This window comes from Thalassophryne amazonica, unplaced genomic scaffold, assembly GCF_902500255.1.
Source record: "Thalassophryne amazonica unplaced genomic scaffold, fThaAma1.1, whole genome shotgun sequence".
NCBI classification, from domain to species: domain Eukaryota; kingdom Metazoa; phylum Chordata; class Actinopteri; order Batrachoidiformes; family Batrachoididae; genus Thalassophryne; species Thalassophryne amazonica.
This window is the reverse complement of record NW_022986241.1, coordinates 472965-485971: the sequence shown is the minus strand read 5'-3', so window position 1 is coordinate 485971 and position 13007 is coordinate 472965.

The window sequence follows — 13007 nt, the reverse complement described above, 5'->3', positions numbered from 1 at the left end:
CTTGACCACCTTCTCCGTTGCTGCCCCTTCGCCATTGGTACATGTTGACAATGAATTCATCATTGTCAACTTTGGCCTGAAGAACAGCCATCTCTCACTCATTGATAAGGTGGGCTGGCTGATCATCACTGTCCATGGCTCTAGTCATGGGGAACTGTCCGTGTCAGACGAAGGCTATGCGTGCATGCGGGTCAGCCACAAATGTTCGAAATGTGCGTACATAGGTGAAAAAACATTCTTAACGCTATTGTTAACAAACAATAAGAAATTGACAAAAACGACAGCAAAACGAAATACGATTGTCGGCGGCATTTGTTCAAATATTTTGACAGTTTAAAGATTCTGACAAAGTGCCAGCTGCAGGAACTAAGCTGAGCGAAGGTTAAACGATGCCAACGAAAGTCCGGATTTGGGACTTGTGACTGGAACTTTAGGAAAACTTTCATGTCTGGTGATCAGGGTTGGTGTCTCCTGCTTTAGGACATCTGTCCCAGCACAGGGACATTTCGGTGTTGTCTCATTTGTGATTGGTCAGCCTGGGCAGCAGAGCAGCAGCAGATGATTAAATCAGCCTGTTTTTAGTCTTTCCTCCACTTGGTTGTTGACTCTCTTTCTTTTGTGTGTTTTAAAGTCTTTCTACAAACACATCTGAAGTCCAGCAGCTGTGGGACACGTTGAAACTACAGCTAACACCTGCTGATGAAGGAATGATCATAGACCAGGAAGAAGAAATGAGTCATTTAAAAGAAGAGAACAAAAGCGGTAAAGGGCTGGATGCTGTTTTTAATCCTCCAAATCTCTTCTACAGAACAGGTTTGTTCACTCAGCTTTGTTTGTGTTACTGATACTTTATAACATGTTGTTGTAACAGTCAAATATTTTCCCCCTCTGGTATTCCTCCAGAGATTGTCAGTACTTACACAACAGGATGAGGAGGATTTTGATGAAAGATGCATGTAACATTTCTCCATATTTTGTAAAATCTCTGGATAATTTCTTACTGAAAGTGACGTCACCGTCCTCAATGTTTAGTCTCCCTCCCTTTGTCCAAGATCAGCAGGGACTTTGAATTTAGAAATGAACAAAGGTAACTGAAAGGATTCTGGTGGTAGTGATTTGTGTATTCTGACATGTAGAGGTTTGGTTTATTTTGATCCAACATTTGTCACTAAAAGGTCAACATCAGTAACCTGTTGTACACGAGTAAGAGCAGCTCTGGTTATGAGCAGACCAAGAATAATTATCTTTACACCCAGAATTTAATCATCACTGCAATATTAATTCAAATCAACATGACTTCAATGAATAAAATCCATTATTTTCTACAGCTCCCATCAACAACCCAAACTGGGGAACTTTTCCTTGGTCACTTCGTACTATTAATAACCAGCTTTGCTACCAGACGTGACATGTTGACCTGAATAGTGTAAATGTGGAAGTGTGCAGAAATGTGGGTTTGAAAAAGACAGAGGTTGTGATGGAAGTCTGGTCCCAGAAACAGTCTTTGGTTTTGTGACATCAGTCCACTTAGCCTGTAACAAAAACTGACTCAAGTCATTGAAACTCAAGTGGGTTCTTGTTGATGTTCGTAACTGAAAATGTCTCCTCACACAAATATGTGGGTCTAAAAAACTTTGGCATTTTCTTCATCTTTTCATCTGTTTTTAATCTGTTCCTCTTGTTTGGCCTTGAAGGCTTTTGATGTAAAGCAGCTCTTCTGCTACGTTCATGTCATCGTCAGAGCCTCAAAAAATCAGTAACTGATTGGTGTCAGAAGAATCTGTGCTTTAAATTCACCTCCGTCCCCCAGTTGTCTTTTTACTATCAGATGAAGTGTCTTCAGTCCTCTGTGCCACAGTGTTACGAGACAAACAAACTTCAGAAATTTGTTGCTTTTTCTCAGGACAAAAATTCTCCACCAATGGCATGACACAGTTTTTGTTAAACTCCACCTCTGTTAAAGGTTTGTCATGTTTAATGATGAACTCGGCCACTTCCCAGTCTGATTTGGTGATGTTTTCATGATGTGTCCACTCGAGGTAAGCGGCTCTGCAGCCTTGTTGAAAACAGTCTGATCTCAGAACTGCCTCAGTTTCCGGACTCGTCTGACTGGTTGCCAAAACCGCTTTGAGGCCGACTGAAAGTCACTTTCTGTGGGCTGTTTCCTCCCACACCCACTCAGTTTTTGCTTCAACAACCACTGAGTTTCTGAGGAAAATCAAGACCAGAGTAGGCAACCCATCGGTTTCCTGCTGAGAACCACCGCCTCAGATTTAGAGGTGCTGATCCTCATCCCAGCTTCTTCACACTTGGCTGTGAACTGATCCAGTGAGTGTTGGAGGTCACCGGCCAATGAAGCCAACAGGACCACATCATCTGGAAAAAGCAGTGATGAGACCCTGAGCCCACCAAACTGGAAACCCTCCTCCCCCCGACTACACCTCGATATCCTGTCACAAACAGGATTGGTGACAAGGCACAGCCCTGGTGGGGGCCAAACCCCCACCGGAAACGAGTTAGACTTATTGCTGAACACTCGAACACAGCTCTCACTTTGTAAGTACAGAGATTGGATGGTCCTAAGAAGGGGCCCCCCCACTCCATACTCCCACATTATCTCCTGGGTACCCGATCATACGCCATCTTCAAGTCCACAAAACACATGTAGACTGGATGGTTGTACTCCAAGGCCCCTTACCAGGATCCTTGTGAGAGTGAAGAACTGGTTGGTTGTTTCACAACCAGGACAGAACCCGCATTGTTCCTCTTCAGAGGTTCAACTATTGACCGAACTCTCCTTTCCTGCACCCCGGAGTAGACTTTAACAGGGGGCTGAGTATGTGATGCCCCTATAGTTGGCACACACACACTCTGGTGCAAACAGCAACATTACAAAACATTAAATTATTTGACTTATATATTTTGAATGAGTTGTAATGTCACTATAGATGTGCTCATGTCATACGAGGTCTGTTAGAAAAGTATCAGACCTTTTTATTTTTTGCAAAAACCTGATGGATTTGACTCACGTGTGCTTGCATGAGCCAACCTTGAACCTTCATGCGCATGCGTGAATTTTTTCACGCCTGTCAACTGCGTCATTTGGTGGTAAGCAGCCTTTGTGTGAGGACATGTGTTGTGCTCTCATCGGATTTTCATTGCAAGGAAAAAGACGGAACGACTGGAGCAGCACGACTGCATCAAATTTTGCCAGAAACTGGGCGACAGCCAGGTGGAAACCATTCAGATTATTCAGACGGCTTTCGGTGGCTTTTCAGTCGTGTGACTATCCGAGAAATTGTGAAAGAGGTGGGCATCATTTTTTGGAGTCCAGCATGTCCTGTGAGACTTCAACACGGAGGCGCTTTTGCTCCGCTGTCAGCAGTGGCATGAATTTCATCGCCACTCTTTTTATGGCCAAATCTTAACAATGGAATGTGCCAAAAAAGTGCTGATGTCCACCGCTTCTGCAGTTTCTCGGATAGTCGCACGACGGTCCCGCATCATCACAGCGTTCACTTTGGAAATGATCTGGTTATTTCAGCATGTTGATGGAAGACTGGAGCGCGGCACGCTCTCCACCATTGTGTGGTTGTCTTTAAACCGGTTGTACCGCTCCTTAATCTGTGTGATGCCCAGAGGATCGTCAGCGAAAGCCGTCTGAATCTTCCGAATGGTTTCGACCTGGCTGTCGCCCAGTTTCTGGCAAAATTTGATGCAGCTCTGCTCCAGTCGTTGCGCCATTTTCCTTGCAATGAAAATCCGCCGAGAGCACAACACGTGTCCTCATACAAAGGCTGCTTACCAGCAAATGAGGCAATCGACAGGCGTGAAAAAGTTTGCGCATGCGCACGAAGGTTCAAGGTTGGCTCATGCAAGCACACGTGATTCAAAGCCATCAGGTTTTTGCAAAAAATAAAAAGGTCGGATACTTTTCAAACAGACTTCGTATTTGATGAATTCTGACATCTTGTTTGAATGTTGCTTAAGTAATAATAATAATCCATCCATCTTCTGTACCCGCTTACTCCAATTAAGGGTCACGGGGGGCCGGAGACCATTCCAGCCCCCCTCCGTTTCATCAAAACTCAAGCAACAGTAATTCTGTACCATCTGTAGACATCCTACACTATTTTATAGCAATCCACAAAGTAAAACACTGCAATAGTCAGTTGTGGAAGACAAGGACGTGAATTACAATTTGTGGAATTTAAAAAAAAATGCTGATGTTCAGTTCCACTTTATCAGTTCCCTCAGTGCAATAACTTACTGTCATCAGGTCAAACTCACCACTGATACTTTATTTTAGTGAGTGTTGTTCGAGCATTTAGTGTTAAATTAATTGTATTGTTTCTTTACAGACATGGAGCCGTTGTTGGTGATTAAAGAAGAAACTCTCCCTGAATACCAGGAATGGAATCTGAGTGTTGACCAGGAGGACATTAAAGAAGAAGAGAAGCTGTGGATAAGTCAGCAGGGAGAGCAGCTTCAGCAGCTGGAGGAGGCAGATCTCACCAAGTTTGGTTTCACTGCTGTGCCTGTGAAGAGTGAAAATGATGATGAAAAACCAGAGTCATCACAGCTTCATCAAAGGCGAAGTGATGAGAGCACAGAGGCTGAGCCTGTAGCCAGCAGCTCATCTGTACACAGAACACTGACAGCAGAAGCTGATGGAGAGGACGATGGAGGACCACAACCAGCCAGCAACTCAGGTCCATACAGTCATTTACAACCAGATACCAGTGGCAGGAGTTCAGACAGTTCTGGAACTGAGACTGATGACAGTGATGACTGGAAACAGACCAGAGAACTTCAGTCAACTTTTAACTGTCAGAAAAATACCAGTATTGTTCATTCAGACAACACTGATAAGAAACAATTTAAAGGCTCTAAATATGGAAAAGCATCTGGTCACATGAACAACTCAGAGCAACAAAAGGGGAGGAAAACAAGAAGAAAACCATTTAGCTGTTCTGATGGGAGTAAAGGACAGAAACAGAAGGGCACTCTGAACAAAGACATTAGAATTCAGACACGGCAGAAACCATTTGTCTGTTCTGAGTGTGGTCAAAGATTTGGACTAAAGGGCAACCTGTACAGACACATGATAATTCATACAGGACAAAAACCATTTGTCTGTTCTGAGTGTGGACAAAGATTTGGACAAAAGGGCAACCTGAAAACACACATGATAATTCATACAGGACAAAAAGCATTTGTCTGTTCTGAGTGTGGACAAAGATTTGGATATAAGAGCACCCTAAAAACACACATGATAATTCATACAGGACAAAAACCATTTGTTTGTTCTGAGTGTGGACAAAGATTTGGACAAAAGGGCAACCTGAAAACACACATGATAATTCATACAGGACAAAAAGCATTTGTCTGTTCTGAGTGTGGACAACGATTTGGACGTAAGAGCCACCTGAAAACACACATGATAATTCATACAGGAGAAAAAGAATTTGTCTGTTCTGAGTGTGGACAAAGATTTGGACGAAAGGGCAACTTGAAAACACACATGATAATTCATACAGGACAAAAAGCATTTGTCTGTTCTGAGTGTGGACAACGATTTGGACGTAAGAGCCAACTGAAAATACACATGATAATTCATACAGGGCAAAAAGCATTTGACTGTTCTGAGTGTGGACAACGATTTGGACGTAAGAGCCACCTGAAAATACACATGATAATTCATACAGGGCAAAAAGCATTTGACTGTTCTGAGTGTGGTAAAAGGTTTGGACAAAAGAGCGACCTGGAAACACACATGAGAATTCATACAGGACAAAAAGCATTTGTCTGTTCTGAGTGCGGTAAAAGGTTTGGACAAAAGAGCAACCTGGAAACACACATGATAATTCATACAGGGCAAAAAGCATTTGTCTGTTCTGAGTGTGGACAAAGATTTGGATATAAGAGCACCCTGAAAACACACATGATAATTCATACAGGACAAAAAGCATTTGTCTGTTCTGAGTGTGGACAAAGGTTTGGACAAAAGGGCACCCTGAAAACACACATGATAATTCATACAGGACAAAAAGCATTTGTCTGTTCTGAGTGTGGACAAAGGTTTGGACAAAAGGGCAACCTGTACAGACACATGATAATTCATACAGGACAAAAAGCATTTGTCTGTTCTGAGTGTGGACAAAGATTTGGACGAAAGGGCAACCTGAAAACACACATGATAATTCATACAGGACAAAAAGAATTTGTCTGTTCTGAGTGTGGACATAGATTTGGACAAAAGGGCAACCTGAAAACACACATGAAAATTCATACAGGACAAAAATGCACAAATTAGGAATAAAGACAAGAAAATACAAGCAAAACAGATAAACAAACTATTTTCAACAAACCCCAGACTAGTGTACAGAAACCTGGCAAATGACACAATAGAAGTACAACAACCACCTGAGAGAAAGGAAATTGAAAAATTTTGGAGACCACTCTTTGAAGACCCAAAACAACACCAAGAGGCTGAGTGGATTGAAAAAATACAACAGAAAAACAAAGACAAACAACAAATGCCAGCAATTGTAATCAATGAAGAAGAGATCAGAAAGAAAATGAGTGAATACAGTAACTTCAGGGCACCTGGCATCGACAAAATCCCAAATTTTTGGCTGAAAAGACTGACAGCATTACACCAACATTATGCTGTGGCTTTCACAAAAATATTGAATGGAGAAGAGGACACACCAGACTGGCTAACTACAGGGAACACAAGCCTAATTCCAAAGACCAAGGAAACACAGCTTCCCAACAAGTACAGACCCATCTGCTGCCTAACAACAACATACAAATGGCTGACAGGAATCATAGCTGATGCCATTTATGAACATCTTGACAATGGTGGCTACCTGGAAAATGAACAGAAAGGATGTTCCAAAAGAACATTAGGAGCTAAAGACCAGTTACTGACAGACAAAGCTATCCTGGAGGACTGCAAAACAAGGCAGAGGAACCTCAGCATGGCTTGGATTGATTACAAAAAGGCATTTGACAGTGTACCACACTCCTGGATCTTGAGGTGCTTAGAACTCTACAACATCAATGAGAAAATAAGAACCTTCCTGAGAGCACAAATGAACAAGTGGAACACGACCATCACCCTCAATCACACAGAGGGACAAATAACAATCCCAGATGTACGAGTTCAGAGAGGGATACTTCAAGGAGACAGCCTTTCACCTCTCTTATTCTGCTTAATCATGGACCCGCTCAGCAAGATCCTGAAGGAGCAAGACATTGGATATGACTTAAGTAAAGACAAAGGAAAGGAAAACCAAAAACTTGTGAACCATCTGTTGTTCATGGACGATTTGAAAATCTATGCCAACACAAAAAACGGACTCACTCAACTCGTGGAAACTGCCCATAAGTTCTCAAAAGACATTGGCATGGAATTTGGACTGGATAAATGCTCAAAATGCACAATGACAAAAGGAAAAAAGACAAAAACCGAAAACATACAATTGGATGAAGGGAGCTACATTGAAGACCTGGCTGCAGACTCCACATACAAATACTTGGGAATTGAACAAAGTAATTCAATTGAACACAAGAAAATGAGAACAAAAACAACAAAAGAATACCTAAACCGCTTAAAAAAGATCTGCAAAACACAACTGACACCAAAAAATAAAATCACAGCCATCAACCAGTTTGCAATACCAGTGGTGACCTATGGGTTTGGCATAGTGAACTGGCCACAATGCGAGCTTAATAAATCGGACACAAATACCAAAAAATGCTCACCCTCCACAAAATCACATACAGAAATCAGTGCATGGACAGAATATACCTACCTCGCAGAGAAGGCGGTATGGGTCTTACTGAAATCAACCAGGCCTACAGAGCATCGATAATAAGTATTGGACAGTACTTAAAGAGCTCTGAAGAAGAAATCATAAAAATGGTCACACAACACCACGAGGCCTTAACTGAACGGACCTCAATCACTAAACTGGAAAAAAACTTTGGCGGAGAACTTCTACAAGAGAGAAAAAGCAACAGTCTCATGCCTGCAACAAAACTTGCAAGACAGACCAGAGAACAATACTGCAAAAAAGAAGGAAAACATCGAGTGGAAAGATGGAAACAACACAAAAGAGCCGGACGTTTCCAAGAAGAACTCGAAAAGGAATACATCGACAAAGTTGGATCAATGCAGTGGCTAAAAAATGGAAAACTTGGATTTGATGGAGAAAGAATTCTGATTGGAGCACAAGATCAGGGACTTCTAACTAATGGCTTCAAAAAAATGGCAGGGATCTCACAAAATGATAAATGCCGATTCTGTCATACAGCTGTTGAGAGTGTAAACCATCTAACTTCAGCATGCCAGATCCTCATGGCAGATGGGCATTATACATCCAGACATAACAAGATCTGTCAATATTTCCACTGGAAGATCTGCAAGGAACTGGAGATGGAAGTCAAAGAACATGTCTGGGAGCACGAGCCAACACCAGTCTCATCCAATGGAAAAATAACGATCTTCTATGACAAAGAGATCCCAGCAGGAAGACACATTGAAGGAGGTGCAAGCAAGCCTGATATTGTCATCTGGAACAAGCAAGAGAAAACAGCCAAAATCATTGATGTGACAGTCCCCAATGATTATGGCCTGAATCGAGCTGAAAGGGGAAAGATCTCAAAATACCAAGACCTAAAAAATGACCTAAGAACAACATGGTCATTGAAAGACATCGATATCATTCCAGTTGTGGTGGGAGCAACAGGCCTGATGAAGAAGAACCTGAAGAAATACCTTGAGGCAATCCCCGGTCACCCAAGTGCACATGAGGTGCAGTTGTCTGCGATTAAGGGAACGATCACCATCTTGAAGAGAGCCCTCGGATACAATGCCAGATCTGGTTAAGATAACTATAGAACCTAGGGTGCAACTTTAGACCCCAGGTTTGGGGCCCATTGCATTCTACTAAAAAGACATCAAAGATAAATAAAAAAACTAAAGACACACCATTTAGCTGTTCTGATCAGAGTAAAAGAAACAGAAGGGTCCTCTGAACAAACACATGATAATTCATTGTCATTCAATGCCCCCCCAAAAATGATCCATTCACCAGCTCATCTACAAAACAATATTCAGGTGCACCCAGATGCAGAACAGCAGGAACTACAAGAGGAACTGGCAAATAAGACTGAAGAAACAAGAAAAAATGGACATGAAAGAGTGTCCAAAACTGACTAAATTAAAGGAGGATAAAAAATTCAAAACTAGCCTGGACAAAGTTAACCTGAGACTGACTAAACTGGTCCCAGAAGGAACCACATTCACAGATTTAAACTGTGTAAATTATGGAGCGACATGGTACATACAAAGTAAATTAGCCCCACAAGATTTGGAGAGAAAAGGAACCAGAATTAAGGAAAGTAATACTGTGCCACAATGGAAAAAGAAATTGCAACAAAAAATCAGCCGCCTAAGAGCAGAAATCTCCCAAATGGCCACATTTTTGGGAGGTTAAAACCATAAAAGTAATCTCCTTAAAAAAGTAAATTGCATTAAAAGAAAATACAATGTTGAAGATAAACAGCTGGGTGGGAGGCTGAACATCAAGCCTTAGTGAAAGATTTTGTGGCACAGATTAGGAACAAAGACAAGAAAATACAAGTAAAACAGATAAACAAGCAATGTGCAAAAAAAAAAAAAAAGCCCAGACTAGTGTACAGGAAGTTATCAAACGACACAATAGAAGTACAACAACCACCTGAGAGAAGAAATTGAAAAATTCTGGAGACCACTCTTTGAAGACCCAAAAACAACACCAAGAGGCTGAATGGATTGAAAAAAGAAAAGAAAAACAAAGACAAACAACAAATGCCAGCAATTGTAATCAATGAAGAGGAGATCAGAAAGAAAATGAGTGAATACAGTAACTTCAAGGGCACCTGGCATCAACAAAATTCCAAATTTTTGGATGAACAGACTGACAGCATTACACCAACATTATGCTGTGACCTTCACAAAAATATTGAACAGAGAAGAGGACACACCAGACTGGATAATGACTGGGAACACAAACCTACTACCAAAGACCAAGAAAACACAGCTTCCCAACAAGTACAGACCCATCTGCTGCCTAACAACAACATACAAATGACTGACAGGAATCATAACTGATGACATTTATGAACATCTGGACACTGGTGGCTACCTGGAAAATGAACAGAAAGGTTCCAGAAGATTAGGAGCTAAAGACCAGTTACTGACAGACAAATCTATCCTGGAGGACTGCAAAAAAGGAGGAGGAACCTCAGTATGGCTTGGATTGATTACAAAAAGGCATTTGACAGTGTACCACACTCCTGGATCTTGAGGTGCTTAGAACTCTACAACATCAATGAGGAAATAAGATCTTTCCTGAGAGCACAAATGAACAAGTGGAACACGACCATCACCCTCAATCACACAGAGGGACAAATAACAATCCCAGACATACGAGTTCAGAGAGGAATATTTCAGGGAGACAGACTCTCACCACTTTTATTCTGTTTAATCATAAACCCACTCAGCAAGATCCTGAAGGAGCAAGACATCAGGTAGGACTTAAGTAGAGACAGAGGAAGGAAAAATCAAAAACTTGTGAACCATCTGCTGTTCATGGATGATTTGAAAATCTCTGCCAACACAAAAAAGGACTCAGCTCGTAGAAACTGTCTGGACTGGATAAATGCTCAAAATGCACAATGACAAAAGGTAAAAAGATAAAAACAGAAAACATACAGTTGGATGAAGGGAGCTACATTGAAGATACATTGGGATACTTTCTGTTTTTAGCATAACATCTTTGCGCGCACAGTTAATATCTGCGCGTGTGAAATAATATAATACACCTGAATGCTTTTTTTTTTAACATGAGTGGTTTTGGCACCGATCTGACTCCATATCTGTTTCTGAGTGTAATCATGTCTTAATGTTGGAATTGTAAGTTTTTAGGAAAATATGGACTTTTTAGGGTGAAAACTGAAATTCACCCCAATTTTTTCCTTCACTTCTTGATGGATTTTGATTATTTTTCTTTGTTTCATCTAAACACTGATTTACAATCCTTCCTCTCATAATATTGAACTTTTGAATTGTTTTGAAAATTGTAGAAATTTATGGTGAAAATAGTGAAATTCACCAAAACACTTTTTTCCTCTTTCAGTTTCTGATATATTTTAATTCTGGTGGTTTTGTTTGTTTCTTCTAAACACTGTTCATAATTCATCCTTGTGGATATATGAAATAATAAATTTGTCCTCATCTCAGTCTCAGTTCAGACTGATGAAAATCTGATCCATAGCTTCCAGGTCATGTGATCATTTGACTCAAAATCAGTGTGAATCATTGTACTCCACTGGCTGCATGAGATACACATCTTGTTTTTACATTTTAAATCGGTTCATATTTTTAAATAATTCTAAATGTAAACATTAGCATGTTCAACAGCTTTAAACACAGTATCTCGTTTGAATGTCCCACCTTTTTATTTTGAAAACAGGAAGTTGGTACTCGATGTAGCTGTCTAGTATCTCCGCTTGTTTACTGTAACGTCTGCAATACGGGCGCACTTGAATTGTATGAGCGGCTCGCTCAGAGTCGCTCTGTAGCAGGTGTTGTGCCGGATTCAGTTCCCCTGCCGTATGATGCACCCCCTTCGCGGGAACGCGCATTTGAACCTCGTCGCCTTAAACTCACAGTTTGCGCAGACAAAAATGTACACAAATCAGTATGATTCTTATTCTGTGTCACATTGTCTCCTGATATGTGGGAGTGAAGAGAATATGTTCATATTTACGAGCACGAATTGGCTGCTTTTGTTTAGTCGGAACGAAGCGTCTGCTGTTATATTTATTCTATGACGTTTCATCACATGATGGTGTTTGTTGAAATGATTTGAATTTAATTCATTGACGTTATAAATGAATATGCAGCTTGAATCGCTGTGGAACGTTTGAGGACCCTGTCGAAATTAGTGCCCAGTTCTCTGTATATGTATTATGTCTATATATAATATATTAATTTATTCAGAGTATCATCATCATCATCAGAATTATTATTGTCATAAAAATGTACCAAAACAATGGTTGTCATTCCATGTTACTTAATTTCCAAATACAACACAAAAGTGAAAAGAACGTGTTTTGTTCTTTTTGTTGTTTTTTTTGAAGTGTGTGAAATATATTTTCTGTCTAACTAGTTACATGGAAACAGATTTATTGGCCGGGAAGGGGAGAGCAGTGGCGGGTCTATAATGAATTACTCCCCGGGCGAGACCCCCTTCAACCCCCCCCCCCAAAAAACCCACAAAATTTTGCACAAACAGCCATTTTTTAAATTATTTCATTTATTTATTTTTATATTTTAGAAGTGCCCCTGAAATTACAATTGACATCAAAAGACAGCAGGCTACAATGTAACTCTTATTTCTGGATTGCAAGTTTGACTAAACACACCCTGACAATGTCTGTTATTAGACACTTTATTAATTAATTAGCTCTTTATTAATGTGCATATTTGTCTCAACATTTAGCTAAATATGTAGCTTGATGTTTGTAAATATTCAGCTAAATGTGAAAATACTGAGCATTAACTAATTTAAAAAAACTTTTAGGTTTGACAGAAAAGTGACACTTTAGTGTTTGTCATTTTTGTCTCCTGTGTTTTTGGTCTTCATCTGTGGGTCAAAAGAAAATCTAACTGAAATGTTACCAGCATTTCCATGTCAATGAAATCGAATGGGATTCTTTTTCTCCATCAAATAAACCATTTAATTATGACGATAAGCATCATTTTAAATGTCAGAAATTTTATTATTAGTATCATTTTTATTATTATTATTTTGTCAGTGTCTTTGGCCTGATTGGTCAAATTGACCATGGATTTTAGCGTCCTTAAAGACATAAAACACAAAAAGTAGGTGTCATGTCAGATATTTTTTAGGGGGGTTCATTTTACAGCAAGTCAGACTGCCACAAAA